The sequence below is a fragment of the Protobothrops mucrosquamatus genome, unplaced genomic scaffold, assembly GCF_001527695.2.
Source record: "Protobothrops mucrosquamatus isolate PMUCROS unplaced genomic scaffold, P.Mucros_1.0 scaffold526, whole genome shotgun sequence".
In the NCBI taxonomy this organism is placed as follows: Eukaryota; Metazoa; Chordata; class Lepidosauria; order Squamata; family Viperidae; genus Protobothrops; species Protobothrops mucrosquamatus.
The window spans coordinates 80,759-96,699 of NW_015386834.1; the positions used below are offsets into that span (position 1 = coordinate 80,759).

At 37.7% G+C, this 15,941-nt stretch overlaps 1 protein-coding gene across 1 annotated transcript in view; it reads right to left on the minus strand.

Moving 5' to 3' along the window:
* NELL2 (neural EGFL like 2) overlaps positions 1-15,941 on the minus strand; it is a 164,369-nt gene that overhangs the window by 29,636 nt on the left and 118,792 nt on the right. The gene's annotated exons all lie outside the window — the stretch shown is intronic.

A 15,941-nucleotide genomic window follows, 5' to 3' on the forward strand; every position in this document is an offset into this window, starting at 1 on the left:
TAATAATAATAATAATAATAATAATAATAATTTTATTTTAAAGTTTGCAAAACACTTTTGAAATATAAATAGTATTATGTATACTATTTATGTATACATATATACATAATAAGCATATGATTTAATAAGCAACAGAACAAGATGGCTACAGGAGTGTACAATACATGTTTATTCCCTCCACCCCGCCTACCAAGTAATATAATTAATATTCTAATAAGATCATGTCTTAAATCACTCCTGAGAAAATTCCCTGAGATTACATAAACCTTGATCCTTCAATTAAAAATTAAAAAATCCTACTTAGATATGTTTTAAAGTAATCCATAAAATTAGGTGATAGGAAGAAAAGCAGCAAATCTGATTTGCAACATATAATTAAATAGTCACTGAGCATTACTGTTGGGAATTAACCATAATCTTATTGTAAGGAACCACCTCAGCTAACATTCCAAGAAAGCAGAACTCTTGAAACAGACATTGTCTCAAAAGAAACTTTTATTAGGGGTTAGTGGCAGTAGGGAAGTCAAGGCGAGATCTGGGGAAAATCCCGCTTAAACGGTATAGTTAAACTAGCAATCTTCCTCCTCCCACCAAAGTCATAATGTCCATTTGAAATCCAGCCAATCCACAGGTGGCATGATGTTTGGGTAATTGGCACAGTTGGCACACATCTCAAGGTCTTCTCCAGTTTTGTTTCTCCATAACTGTCCCCCTAATAAAGGAGACACATTCTTCTCTCAAGTAGATGGAGGCAGGAGAAAAAAATTAGAAAGTGAAAGTTATCCCAAGTGAAAGCAAATCCCCCACCCTCCCAGAAGAACGGCAGGCCCCAAATAAAAGCACATATATAGGAAAAACAATAATGGTTTGGGGATCTGACATACAGCCCCCCTAGAAGAATGGGAAATCCACCTAGAAAACAGAAAAAGGAAGGGGAAAACAAACAATATAGACATTTCAATGAGGTTTATCAGGATATTTAGTATGAAAACATTTGAGAAGTCTAGCGGCCCTAACATGTTTCTTGTACACCCATTCATTCTGGGTGGAAGAGAGATTCTTCCATGCTACTAGATATTTTGTTACCCCATGATGTGTATGAGAGGCTAAAATGTCTTTAATTTCAAAGTGTTGTTCACCCTCAACCACGATAGGCATGGGCACCTGAGGTGCAGGAGGCCTAAGGTTAAAAGTAACCTCCGGTTTGAGTAAGCTGCAGTGGAAAACAGGGTGGATTTTCTGTAGGTTCTTTGGCAAGTCTAATTCAACCGTCACAAGGATTGATGATGCGTTTGTCAGGAAAACATCCTACAAACTTAGGGCCTAATTTCTTTGAAGGTTGTAAAGATTGCAAATACTTAGTGGAGAGGAATACTCTGTCTCCAACTTTATATGGGTTTTGTTCCACCCTTTGTTTATCAGCTTGAGTTTTATAGGCTTCCCTAGCTTCACCTAGAGCTTTCCTGACTACTGGCCAGGTATTCTGTAACTGTTTAATCCATTCCTGCAGAGAGGGGATTTCAGGCTCCTTAGTAGGGAGTTCAGGCATGGCCATGAATGTTTGACCATTAGCTACTTGAAATGGAGTGAAACCTGTACTGGAGTGCACAGCATTATTATAAGCAACTTCAACAAATGGCAACAAGTCTGACCAATTGTCCTGCTGATAATTAATAAAACATCTCAAGTATTGTTCTAGAACTGAGTTCGGTCTCTCTGTCCCCCCATTCGTTTGAGGATGGTGGGAAGATGACAACCCTTGACTAGAACCCATCAAGTCCAGAAAGGTTTTCCAGAACTTAGAGGTGAATTGAAGCCCTCTGTCTGAGATTATGTGTTATGGGGCCCCATGAAATTGATATATGTTTTGCACAAAGTTTTGCTAAAGTCTTTGCAGTTGAGATCTTGGGACATGGAATGAAGTGAACTTGTCTAGAGAATAAATCCATTATGACCCAAATTACAGTGTTTCCAGCACTTTCAGACAGTTCCACAATAAAATCCATAGAGATCTCTCTCCAGGGTGCTGACAGACTGAGTACCGGTTGAAGCAGTCTTGGATATTTCCCTTGTTGCCATTTAGCTGCTGCGCATGTGGGGCAGCTGGCTACATAGCTTTCTATGTCCTTTTTCAATGCAGGCCACCAAAATTGCCTCTTAATGAGATGTAAGGTTTTTACAAATCCAAAATGTCCAGCAGTTTTCGAGTCATGCCCTGCTTGCATTACTTTAAGTCTTAAGGCTGCTGGGACATAAAGTTTTTCTCCAATCCAGGCTAATCCATCTTTTAACAGACATAGGTTATTATGATTTCAAAACCACTCATCAGTTTCTAACGAAGTTTTAAAATCCTGTAACAAAGATTTTTCCACAGGGGCCACAGATCTCGACTGGGCCCTGGTGGTTACCATGGCTGCTAATTGACGAGGATGTCACTTCTGCTTTCTTGCTGTTACATTGTGGTAGTCTGGACAATGCGTCAGCCAAAACATTCTTTCCCCCAGGGAGGTAATGGATAGTGAAATCAAAATGATGAAAATATTGGGACCACCTTGCCTGTTTGGGTGAGAGTTTCCTGGGAGTTTTCAACACTTCAAGATTCTTATGATCAGTCCATACTTGAAATGGTATTTTACTCCCTTCCAGGAAATGCCTCCAAGTGAGGAGGGCCCATCTTATAGCATAGGCCTCCTTCTTCCAAGCTGCCCACCTTTGCTCAGTTTCTAATAATTTCCTAGAGGTGTAAGCACAAAGTTGCAACTATCCTTCTTTATTTCTCTGTAGTAAAACTGCTCCCACAGCCACATCGCAGGCATCAGCTTGGATTATAAATGGTTGTTCTAGGTCTGGATGTTTCAAAACCGGCTCCACAGAAAAAAGTCTCTTTAGTTTTTCAAAAGCTGCTTCATACTCTCCTGTCCATTTTAATGGTTGACTGGGCTTTGGCGTATCCCCGCCTCGGGTTTTTAATAAGTTTGTGATTGGGAGAGCAATCTGTGCAAAAGATGGGATGAATTGTCTGTAAAAGTTCACAAATCCTAAGAAACTTTGGAGTTGTTTCCTGGTTTTTGGAGGAGCCCAGTCCAAGACTGCTCTCACTTTCTTTGGGTCCATCTCTACCCCCTCGTTGGATATACGATAGCCCAAGTAATCAATACGATCTTTGTGGAATTCACACTTTGACAATTTGGCATACAGTTTGGCAGAGCGCAGCTTTTTTGAATACTGCTCTGACTAGCTTAATGTGTTCATCTTTGGTTTTGGTGTCAATAAGGATATCATCCAGGTAAACCAAAACTCCTTCATACAGGTGCTCATGTAGAACTTCGTTGATCAATTGCATGAACACTGCAAAAGGAGAACTTTAAATTGGAAGCAACCCAATGGGCAGTTGAAGGCAGTTTTCCATTCATTCCCTTTCTTTATTCATATGTGATAATAAGCTTCTCTCAAGTCTAGCTTGGGAAAAAAATCCCTTTTGACAAGTGTGCTAACATGTCTTTCATTAAATATAGTGGGTACATGTTTTCCACACACATAGCATTCAGACTCCTATAATCTATGCATAGATGAAGAGAGTCATCTTTCTTTTCTCTGAATAATACAGGGGCTGCCACCCGGGTCTAGCCGGCTCTATAAAACCCCGCTCTAAATTCTTTTTGATAAACTTTCCCAGTTCATCTAATTCCCTGGGAGTCATAAAGTACATTTTTGGCTTGAGCAGTTTCATGCCTGGAATGATTTCAATCACAGTCTGTGGGCCGGTGAGGGGGGAGTTCGTCTGCTCTCTGTTTGTTGAATGCCTCAGCCAAATCTCATTATTCTATTGGGAGGCTTTGCAGGTCTGATTCACTGAAGGCGGAGGCAAAATTGTGGCATAATCCACACCTCCTGCCATTTTTTTAGAGACGGGCAGGGCTTCCCCCTGTGGGAATTTTAACCGTCCTTCACTCCAGTTGATCATGGGGTTAGGGTTAGGGTTAGGGTTAGGTGGCACAATGTTTGGTTAACTGGCACAGTTGGCGTGCATCTCATGATCTTCTCCAGTTTTGTTTCTCCATAACTGTCTCCCTGATAAAGGAGACACATTCTCCTCTCAAGTGGATGGAAGTGGGAGAAGAAAATTAGAAAGTGAAAGTTATCCCAATCAAAAGCCCTCCCAGAAGAATGGCAGGCCCCAAACCAAAGCACATATGTAGGAAAAAACAATAATGGTTTGGGGATCTGATACATATGAGTTACATGATTGGTTTTACTAATTAAAAAACTGATTAAAAAACAGATCTGCCAACATCTAGAAACACATAAAGTTATAACTAAAAGCCAGCATGGGTTTGTTAAAAATAGATCATTCCAAACCATTCTTATTTTATTCTTTGATAAAGTGACTAAATTAGTAGGCTAAATCCTGTGGACATAGTATACTTAGAGTTCAGCAAGGCATTTGACAAAGTAGACCACAACCTAGTTCATGGTAAGCTAGAAAAATGTGGAATAGACAGCATCACCACCAGATGCATTTATTATTGGCTGACAAAACTGTACTCAATGAGTAGTTCTTAATGGTACTACATCTATATAGAGGGAAGTAAGGAGTAGGGTACCACAAGGTTCCATCTTAGGCCCAGTACTCTTCAATATCTTCATAAATGACAGATTCGGGAATACAAGGGGAACTCATCAAATTTGCAGATAACAATAAGCTGGCAGGAATAGCCAACACCCCAGAAGACAAGCTCATGATCCGAAAATATTGTGACAGACTTGAACAATGAGCCCTATCCAACAAAATGAAATTTAATGTGGAGAAAAGCAAGGTTTTATACGTAGGCAGTAAAAACCAACGGTACAAGTACAGAGTAGGTGAAACCTGGCTCAAAAACAGTAACTGTGAGAGGGGCCTTGGAGTTGTAGTGGACAATCACTTAAATATGAGCCAGCAGTGTGCGGTGGCAGCCAAAAAGGCTAACACAATCCTTGGTTATATAAAAAGAGGCATAGAATCAAAATCACGTCAACTATTAGTACCGCTTTATAAAGCCTTAGTAAGACCACACCTGGAATACTGCATCCACCATGGACCTATTGCATCTCAGACAAGTGACTGTCCAGCCTCTACTTAAAAACCTCCAGTGGGCTTCCGGTTCCGGATCGCAGCGCTGCGGTCGTGCAGAGAGACTCCTCTCTTCGCTGGCCGAGTTTCCTCCGCCAGTAGACCCTTGATTGGGTTGAAAAGTCACCCTGGAGGAGGCCCCTTGTTTGACTGCAGAAGGGCGGTGGCGTCTTCTGCAGTCCAAGTAAGCTCCTTTGGGCTGATGGAGTAAATATCGGACAGTAAAATGGCCGATCACTTAGCTGCACCAGCTGTAAGCCACAAGAACATCTAAGCAAAATAAAACCAGCATGGAAGATTCGGTGACACCTTTCCTTGCCTCTACTTTCCCTATTTACTCCTGTTAAAAGCTTTTTGGGAACTATTTCCCTATTTTGTTAAAGTGGCGTTGTTGATGGGGGAAGAAAAGCTTTGGAACAAAAGAAAAATTAATTTCTACTTTTTAATGGTTGATTTTATTTTTGGACATCTGGGGGTCCCAAAATTCCCTGATATAGAGACTTAATATGCTAGTTACTTGGAGAATATTGCTTTCTTTTACTTTTCACTATTTTTTTTAATTAAAGAAAAGAAGGAAAAGGGAAAAGAGGAAAGAAATTATTTTTACTGGGAGTTTGGAAAGACTGAATAACTTTGGATAACCCTCTGGGGACATCTTGTGGTGAAATTACCAATTGCAATCGTTATTTCCTTTTCTTGGACTCTGAGTTTGACTTTGACCTTCAAATTATCACAAAAAGGAAAAGATAAAGAAGCTCTACAGCTGGGTGGAGGCAGATATTGACTGATTGTTATTAAATACAGCCTCCACCAAAAGAATAATGGCTCTAAACATTACTGAAATGGAGGAACTCTGCCTAGACATGGATTACAAATATATATTGGATAAAATTCTTGAAAATACTGAGCTAATAGTTGCCTGTACAAAAGAGATTATTTTTCAATGACAAATTAAAGCACAAGGTGTAAGTGAGCACTTTGTAGGCCAAGAAACAGTAGAGGGGATGTATACCCAAGAGACCTGATTTCAACTTTGCTTACAACTCACTGAGATGGAGGAATTAAATTCACATCTGGATTATCAACCTACATTGGAAAAAACCTTTGATGTTAATGAACAAATGATTTTTAGCACAGAAACTAAGGATGTTACCCCAGAAGGGCAAGCTAATGTGCAGAATCCAATTGATTTCTTGACAGATAAAAAATCAACAGAAGAAGAACAAAATAACACTAAAGAGGATTATACATCATCTTATATACAATCCATTCAGATTTTGGATGATTCAAAAGTGACTGCAATTAAACTATATGCAACTTCAAAAAGGATGGGGATTGAGGTCCAATTACGAGCTATCGAGAATCGCTACAACTTTGTTACTAGCCTATTAAAATGGACAATGGGAGACTTTCCTTTTGTTTACGTATTCCGGCTAGAGATGAAGGGAGATTTATTTGCGGATCTAGAGTCTTTATTATGGAAACCTGTTTGGAATATAAAGAAAGCTAGAATAAGATATAAATATGGAATTTAAGATTACAGCTATGGGTTGCAAAGGCTTCATAGAGATGCGGATTGATTTGGATTTGGATTTTTAAGAGGTGTTATTAGGATAAGATTTTGAATTTAGTATTGAAATATAGTAAGAATACACTCTTTGGAATAATGGATCTTCCTTCTTTTCTCTTTCTTCCACTTGGCCTGTTTATTTTTTCTATTTTCTTATGTTTTTTTTATTATTAGGTATGATAATTAATTTGTGGAGGTATAATGAGAAAAAGATTGCAATAATGGAAGAGATGAAATTAACAAATGAAGAATTACTGAATAAGAAACAGAATATAGTTAAGAAATGTAAGAATGTAATGATGGAAATAATATATTTAAATAAGAGAAGTTTGGGACATCCAAATAGTAAATAATATGTCTGTTTAAAGCTAGGTTGGATATGGTATTTGGAAATTAATAATAGCTGAAAACAGGATTTTGACTTACATAGATAATGGGTTGCTGATAACTTTTATTGATTAATGGAATTTTTATTTAGGAATGTATTAACGAATGAATTTTATTTAGAAATTTATTAATTTGACTATATTATGTTAATTGATAGAGAGGGAAATTTTAAGAAGTATTATTTGAGCTGTATATTTATGATGTTATTGTATTCAATTGATTACCCTATCTCCACGTTGGTTCTTAAGCTTCTTGGTGCAAAAATGGAAAAACCAATAAAATTGTTTGGCAAAAAAAAACAACCCCTCCAGTGATGGAACGCCCACGATTTCTGGAGGCAAGCTGTTCCAATGGTTAATTGTCCTCACTGTCAGGAAGTTTCTCCTTAGTTCCAGGTTGCTTCTCTTTTTGATCAGTTTCCAACCATTATTTCTTGTCCTGCCCTCTGGTGCTTTGGTGAATAACATGACCCCCTCTTCTTGGTGGCAGCCCCTCAAATACTGGAATACTGCTAACATGTCACCCTATTTCTTCTTTTCTTTAGACTAGCCAAACCCATGTCCTGCAGCTGTTCTTTGTATGTTTTAGTCTCCAGGTCTTTAATCATCTTAGTTGCTCTTCTCTGAATTTTTTCCAAACTCTCAACATCTTTTTTTGTGATATGGTGACCAAAATTGGCTGTAGTATTCCAGGTGTGGTCTTACTAGGGTTTTATAAAGCGATACTAGTACTTTGCATGATCTTGATTCTATGCCTCTGTTTATACAACCCAGAATTGTATTATCTCTTTTGGGTACTACTGCACACTGCTGGCTCATAATCAAGTTATCGTCCACTAGGACTCCAAGATCCCTCTCACAGTTATTGTTTTAAAGCCAGGTCTCTCCCAGTCTGTACACATGCCTTTGATTTTTCCTGCCTAAATGTAAAACTTTGCTTTTCTCTACACTGAAACTCATTTTTTTGGATAGGGCCCATTGTTCAAGTTTGTCAAGATCTTTTTGGATCCTGTGTTTGTCTTCTGGGGTATTGATTACTCCTGCCAGTTTGGTGTCATCTGCAAATTTGATGAGTTCCCGTTCCACTTCCCTTATCTAAGTCATTGATGAAGATATTGAAGCGTATTTGGCCTAAGACGGAACCTTGTGGTACCCCACTGCTTACTTCTCTCCATGTGGATGTAGTGCCGTATAGTGAGCAGGGCTTTTCAACCTTTCAACCTTTTCACAGATTGTACCACTTTTAGGACATGACAATATTTGAGTACTACCAGTGCTTAGCAAGGTGTCAAAAAAGGGGGGGAATTTGGGTTTTACTGATTAGATTCAGTTGTTGTTATAAAAATGGCTAGTTTATAATATTATGGAAAAGTAAAAAGTTGAGGTTCAATGTTAATGCTTCCTTCTACTGCAACAGAGGAAGTATGTTCTTTTTCCCTTCGCCCCCTCACTTTCCCCCTTTTTTTCCTCCCCACTGTGTCCTACTATTTGCTTTTGTATTTTTGTATTTTATTCTATAATCTAATAAAATATTACAAACTGTAGAAAAAAGGTAAAAAAGTACCAGTTTTAATTTCTTCTGTGGCTGTTTCTTTGCTGAATCACTTTCCCTTTGGAATAACAAATGTATGATGAATTCAAACCTGGCACTTTTATGACTTGTGGACTTCAACTCCCAGAATTTCTCAGCCCTCATGGCTGGTTGAGGAATTCTGGGAGTTGAAGTCCACAGGTCTTAAAGTTGCTAAGTTTGTAGATTCCTGAGCTAGCTGGTTGGCCCTTCTGAGCTTTTCCAATCCCTTCCCTGTACCCTTAAAACACAGGAATCAAGTGCAAAGCAAGAAAATAAAGAAACACAAACTCCGTTTTTTTCTCTTTAAGCTGCCTCAGGTGTGTCACATGTCACAATGTTGCAATCCTTGACTGAAAGGCTCCGGAAATTGCGAAAAGCTTTAGCTTTAAATTAAGCCTGTTTACCTTCAAAGAAAACTTTCTAAAAGCCACAGTAAGACTCAATTAAAGGGGGTAAAACTAATTACATTTGTTTAAAGGGATTAAACCTTTCCTGATGTCTTTTTCCCCTTCCCCCACCCAAACCACATTCTTTTATAGCCTCTCCTCTCCCCCCCTTTTTCTTCAGTTCACCTCCAGCTCCAAGCTGCTTCCAGAAGCGCCAATCAGCTGGAGCCAATCAGCTGGAGCCCTGCCAGCTCCTGGGGCTTCTGCCAAGCCCAGACAGTCCTGCAGCTGCAGCTGCCTCTCCCTCAGGCTTGGCTCACTTTGGCTCATTCCCCTCCCCTGCTACACTTGGCTAGCAATCACGTACCACTTGCCATGTGGCAAAGTACCACAAGTGGTACGCGTACTACCAGTTGAAAAGCCCTGAATTGAGGACTACTCGTTGAGTATGGTTTGCCAGCCAGCTACAGATCCATCTGGTGGTGATGTTATCTATTCCATCTTTTTCTAGCTTACCAAGGAGTAGGTTGTGGTCTACTTTATCAAGTGCTTTACTGAAATCTAAGTATACTATGTCCACAGCATTTCGCTGATCTACTAATTTAGTCACTTTATGAAAGAATGAAATAAGATTGGTTTGGCATCATCTGTTTTTAACAAACCCATGCTGGCTACTAGTTATAACTTTGTTTGCTTTTAATGTTCGCAGATCTGTTTTTTGATCATCTTTTCCAGGATCTTCCCCGGTATTGATGTTAGACTGATTGGTCTGTAGTTTCCTGGGTCTGTTTTTTTTCCTTTCTTGAAGATGGGAACCACATCAGCCCTTTTCCAATCATCAGGTACTTCCCCGGTGCTCCAGAGTTTTTGAAAGATGTTGTGCAATGGTTCTGAGATAACATATGTCAGCTCCTTCAGAACTCTGGGATGTAATCTGTCAGGTCCCGGTGATTTATATTCATCAAGATCTGATAGGTGTTCTCTTACCATTTTCTTGCTTATTTAAATTTTTGTTTCTAGTTTGTCTCTTGCAGTAGTTTTTTTCTATGTTGCGCTATAATTTCTTTTTATGTGAAGACTGATGCAAAGAGTGAGTTAAGCAGCTCTGCTTATTCCCTACTGTCTGTTGTTTCCTTGTCATATTCTCTCTTTAGTGGACCTACAGTTTCCTTGACTTTTTTCTTGTTGTTAATATGTTGGAAGAAACATTTTTATTATCCTTGATTTCTGTTGCAAGTCTTTGTTCATTCTGAGCCTTTGCTTTCCTGACTTCATCTTTGCATGTTCTGGTTGTTTGCTGATAATTGGTCTTAGTTATGTGCCCCTCTTTCCATTTTTTGTATTTGTCCTTTTTATCTTTCAGTTTGTCAGAGAGATCTTTGTGCAGCCATGTTGGTTTCTTCTTGAATTTCTTGTTTTTCTTTTTCAGTGGTATTGTGTTGGTCTGGGCTTTCATGATCGCATTTTTCAGAGTTTCCCATGCTTTTGGGGTTGTTTTCCCCTTTAGGATTTTTTTTTTGTAATATATTTTATTGATTTTTAAAAAAACATAAATCACTTAACAATTGTTGAACAGTGTGTTGTCTGGGTTACATTTGTAAAACAATCATTAACAATTGATTTCTATAATCCATAATCCACATAATGGTTTTACTTGATTTCCTCTTTTCCCAAAATATCCTCTTTTGCAAACATTGAGTTAATACAATTCTTATTGTTTTGATAGATAACAATTAAATATATAATTTTTCCCAATATTCCTAAAAATAATAATCACATCAATATAATATTTCTTTTCTATCCAATCATTCTGGTTGCCTTATCGTAGATCCTGTTACAGTCCTTATTTTAGTTTATTTCTCCCACCAAATTTAGGTATTCATACTGGTTAAGATTTTCTCAAAAATTAATGACATTTAAAAATTTAACTCTCTTTTTCCATATGAACCATCTCACACTTTTACATTTCTTAAGGAATAGATAAAACAATGAAAAAAAGAAAGGAGAGCAAGAGTAAAGAAACATAAAAAATAACATACTATTTCAAATATATATCCCTCCTAAGCTAATATATATTTATTTCCTAAATTTCTTATTCTTTTTAACCATAATTAAAAATATGTTTAATCTTTAAACATTCCTTTTAATACATCTAGTTATCTAGTCCTTTAACTCTTATTCAAAACATTTCATTTATCTAAGTCATTTCAACTTTTTTATATTACTCATATCAAGAAAGAGAACAAAAAAGGGAAAAAAGGATACTATATTGTTTAGGGAATTCATCCCTCTTAGAATGACATATATATTCCAAAACTTTTCTATTTCCTTAACCATATTCAAACAAATGTTTCTTTTTTAAATATTCTCTCTGGTAAGTCCCATCATCTATTTTCTTGGTTTCCACTTTAGTCTTTTTCCTTTGCCCAGTATCTTTCTTAATCAATGTATTTTGCTGAATCAAAAAGTTTTTCCATATGTTCGTAAATGTTGCTGTAGATATAAAAAGTAAATCAGGAGAAGTGTCTTTGTATGGGACTTTTCCTTTTCCATGCTTGTTGAAAATCTTTTTCTTTTCTTTCTCTCCACTTCTCTTATCATTTCCTTTCTCTCCGATGTTCGTGACATCTCTACAGTCCATTTTATCCAATCTGTTTTCTTGTCCTCAGATTTATTTTGTAGTCTTAAGGGATAAGCTGTTTTTTCCAATTCTTGTGAATTTTTTCCCCACTAGGATTAAATCATGTTTCCTTGTTTTGTTAAGTTCCATCTTTAAGTCTCTATTCTATTCTCAATTCTATATCCATTTATCTGTTTATCTGTTCCTTCTCTGTTGTTGTTTTCTGGGAATTTTTTTTTGTAGAGTTAACTTAGAAATAGATTGATTTATATTTTCAAAGTTATTTTGGATTTCTTTGTAGTTTAAAGTCATTGTTGTTTGAATTAGTTGCAGTATATATCTTCTCCTGTGAAGTATTTATGTTTTCTTGATATGTTCTTTCTACATGTCTCTGATCCATGATAGCCAAGAATTTGAGTTTTTCTCTTCCTTTCTTTTCTCTGCAAATAGCTTTAGAGTCCCAATTAAATAGATATTTGTAATCCAAATAGTTCAAAAAAGATTTTTTTTCTAAAAAATATAATTCTCTCTTTGTCTACAGCCCAGATTGTCTTTTTTGTCACAGCTGTTCTTTGTTGTTAAAACTTTGAAGGTCACAAACACAGATGAGCTTTTCCCAGGTTTTGCCAAGTGTTATATTAAAGTCATAGCTGTCATAGTCTTCATCTGCCACTAGGTGTCAGCAACTATTTGTTTTTCAATTTCCAAAATGAACAATTTTTAAAATGAGAGTCTTAACCATTCAAACAATTTTAGATTTATCCAGATTTAAGTTTTAAATTTCAGGTTTTATATTTATTTAACTTCCATATATTTTGATCCTCCATAAAAAGATTAATTCATCGCTTCCGTTAATATAAGGGTGGGGTGGAAATCCCCCTCCTTCCCTTTTGGAGGTATTTTGCTTCTTGGGGATCTTTTCCAGGAAATTAAATGTAGAATAGAAAAGAGAAGATCGAATTTCTCACCCAGTTTCAAGCACGCTGTTCACAGTTGTGCTGGTTAATGCTTTTGGACTTCAGTTGCTAGTAGCTTGGGCTGGTCGATGCAATATAGCCAGCCTTTCTCCTATCGGGTTAGAAGGTTTTCCCCAAGTTGAATGAAACCGCCGCCGCCATTCCAGAGTCACTGGAGTACCCTTCTTTCTTCGTCACCTCTCCCTTTAGGATTTTCATCCATGGGATCTTTCCTAGGTTCTCTATGAGTTTATTAAAGTCAGCTCTTTTGAAATTTAAGACACTGGTTGGGTCATTTTCTATTGCTAGTGTTTGCATTATATTAAATTCCAGTATGACGTGGTCACTTTTACCTAAGATTCTGGCAACTTCAACATTCTCTATCACTTCTTCTCTATTAGTAAGAATTAAGACCAGTATAGCTTTACGTCTAATTCCCTCCTCCACCAAAGTTGTCAACTAGGTTGGTTAGGAATCTGTTTGAACTCCCGCTCACTGCAGAGTTGCTTCTATTGCTTCTAGTTAGCCCTGTTTGTTCCCCAAGCTTTGAGCATTTGTATATAAGCATTTAAGACTTTTATGCCTATCTGTGGGTATGTTTCCTGTATCTCCTGATTGTTGTTTGAGTTTTTCTTTTTTTGTCAACAATGCCTACTTCGTTGTTTGATTTGTTTTCTTTGGATTTATGATTGGTTTTGGGTTCTAGAGATTCTAAAGATTGGTCACCCTTCCCCATCAATTTTAGTTTAAAGCCCTCCTAATGAGTTGGGCCAGTCTTTTTCCAAGTACATTTTCCCCTGTTTTCGTGAGGTGCAGTCCATCTCTTGCCAAGAGTCCTTCACGTAGGAAATGCAGTCCATGATCCAGGAAACCAAAGTTTTCTTGGTGACACCAACCCTTTAGCCAATGGTTTATTTCTAAAATTCTTTTTTCCTTTAATGGGTGTTGGCCTTTCATTGGGAGTACTGATGAGAACACTATTTGTGCTCCTAGCTTCTTAACTTTATTGCCTAGTTGTTTGCAATCTCTCACTATTGTACTTAGGTTCTTAGTTGTGTCATTCATCCCAGTGTGGAGGAGGAGGAAAGGGTAATAATCTGTAGGCCTAATTATTTTGGTTAGCTTCTCAGCCTTATCTTTGATTTTTGCTCCAGGGAGACAACATACCTCCCTGGATTGTATGTCCGGTCTGCAGATGGATGATTCTGTTCCTTTGAGGATAGAATCTCCTATTACCAACACTCACCTTCCTTTGGGGGGGCTGCAGCCTTGGGTGGTTTTCTGTTTATCTCAGGTGTGTTTGTTGATGTGATTTTTTAAAGGGATATTTGAAGTGATTTTTTTAGGGATATTTGAAGTTGTTTCTTTGCTAGGTGTCTGCATGTTTTCTTTGAGGGGGAGTTTGTGGGTCTGTGTGTTTCCATCTAAGGGGAGAAATCAATTTATCAGTTTTAATGGGGCTGCTTCTGATTGGATTGGATTGGGCAGACGTTTGTTAGTTGTATGCTGCTTCTTTCTTTGAGTATTGTGTTTCCTTCTATGTGTGACATACCCCCATTTGTCTTCCTCCAAGGCAGGGCTTATATTGTAATTCTGTCTGGTCAATCTGACCTTCTCACCTCATTGCCAACAGATGCCACTAATTCTATTAATATCTATTCTGGAAGATGCTATACATCTCTATGTGAATGCCTTGAATCTCTGAATATGAATTCTAATGTTAGAATGCCTTGAAAACATTTTGAGACAGCCATCATAACTAATAACAGAATAAGTTAAGGTCTATTTCCACTTTATTTAAGATGCAGGATTGTAATTCCATTGCCAAATACTCTTCAGACTCATGGCTATTCCATTTTATTTAGTTATCTGTTCATGCTATAATTTAGCCATATTTTCTGATTAGGGGATAGAAAAACTGGTCCTATTGATGTAGTTAAAATTGTTCTTAATGTCATCCCTTCCCATACTGCACCAACCACTTCTTTTTATTGCCCTCAACCATTTTATATAAAACTCTGCTCAAGCTTCAGTGTTGCAGTAGTTCCAGCTAGAACTGTGGTTCTAGCATAGTATCTGCTCTTGCAATGAAATATTTGTATTTGCTCATTTGTATAACAGAACAGAGGTTTGAAATCTAATAACATTTCAAATATCCTGGCTGTTGTACACTAACCAGAGTCCCTCTACAGCAGGCTTCCCCAACCTTTTGAGGTTGGTAACCTGGAGCGGGGGCAGGGAGAAAAAGAAGGAATGGTTTTGTGTTTGGGGAGAACGCATGCCCACACGTGCATGCATGAACACCTGTTGCTCACGCAAATGGGGCTGTGTATGCATGCACAAACGCACACATCGGACAGCGACTCATGTGGCCCGGTGGCTAAAAGCCCACAGCTTGGGGGCCCCCTGCTGTACAGTATGAGTAAGATAGGTAGTTCAGAAAGATGAAATATAAACAAACAAACAAGCATAAAATTGTTCCAGCATACTGTTGTGTTGAGTAAGGTAACATTTTGTGGTGGACAAAGACATTTTTGAGAATGCAGATCTTAGGCTAGAGAAAAAGATACAGTAAAGGTTGTAATCAAGTATGCCAGCAAATCTGGAGAATGACATAATGCCCATCAATGGAAGAAGTCATTCTACATACAACAAGCAAAGAAAAGAAGCTTAACAGAGTGTGTAATTATTGCACAATATCCTTATTTTCACATGGTAGCAAAATAATGCTTAGCCTCATCCAATGCAAATTAGAGCCCTACAAGAAAAGGAAGATGCCAGACGTTTAAGATGGCTTTAGAAAATGCCATAGAACAGGGGTGTCAAACACACAACGTCACGTGACGTGTCACGACGTATCGTGACTTTTTTTCCATTGCCGGCAATGGGGTGGGTGCGGTTTCGGCATGACACATCCGGCCCGCAGGCTGGCAGTTTGACACCCCTGTTATTAAACAAGAAACATTCCTGATGCATGCTGATAATTGAAAAAGATAGAAAAGAAGTCAATATGTGCTTGATTGTGTTGACCATGTCAAGCTGTGAAACATGCTTAGGAAAATGGAAATCTCAGAACATCTCATGCCCTTGTAGGAAGAATTTTACATAGCTACAGTTCCATGGTACATGGAAAAATAGACTGGCTCCAAGTCAGCAAAGGAAACAAATATATATATTCTCCTTTTATTTATTCAGTCTATATACTGAATATATATTAAAGATGTTTATGTATGTATATGTGAGTATGTGTATATATACTGAACAAGATGATGCTAGCTGAAAATTATCTGGAATATGTAGTAATAAAAGTCAGGGAGCACAGTAGAAAAATGGTATT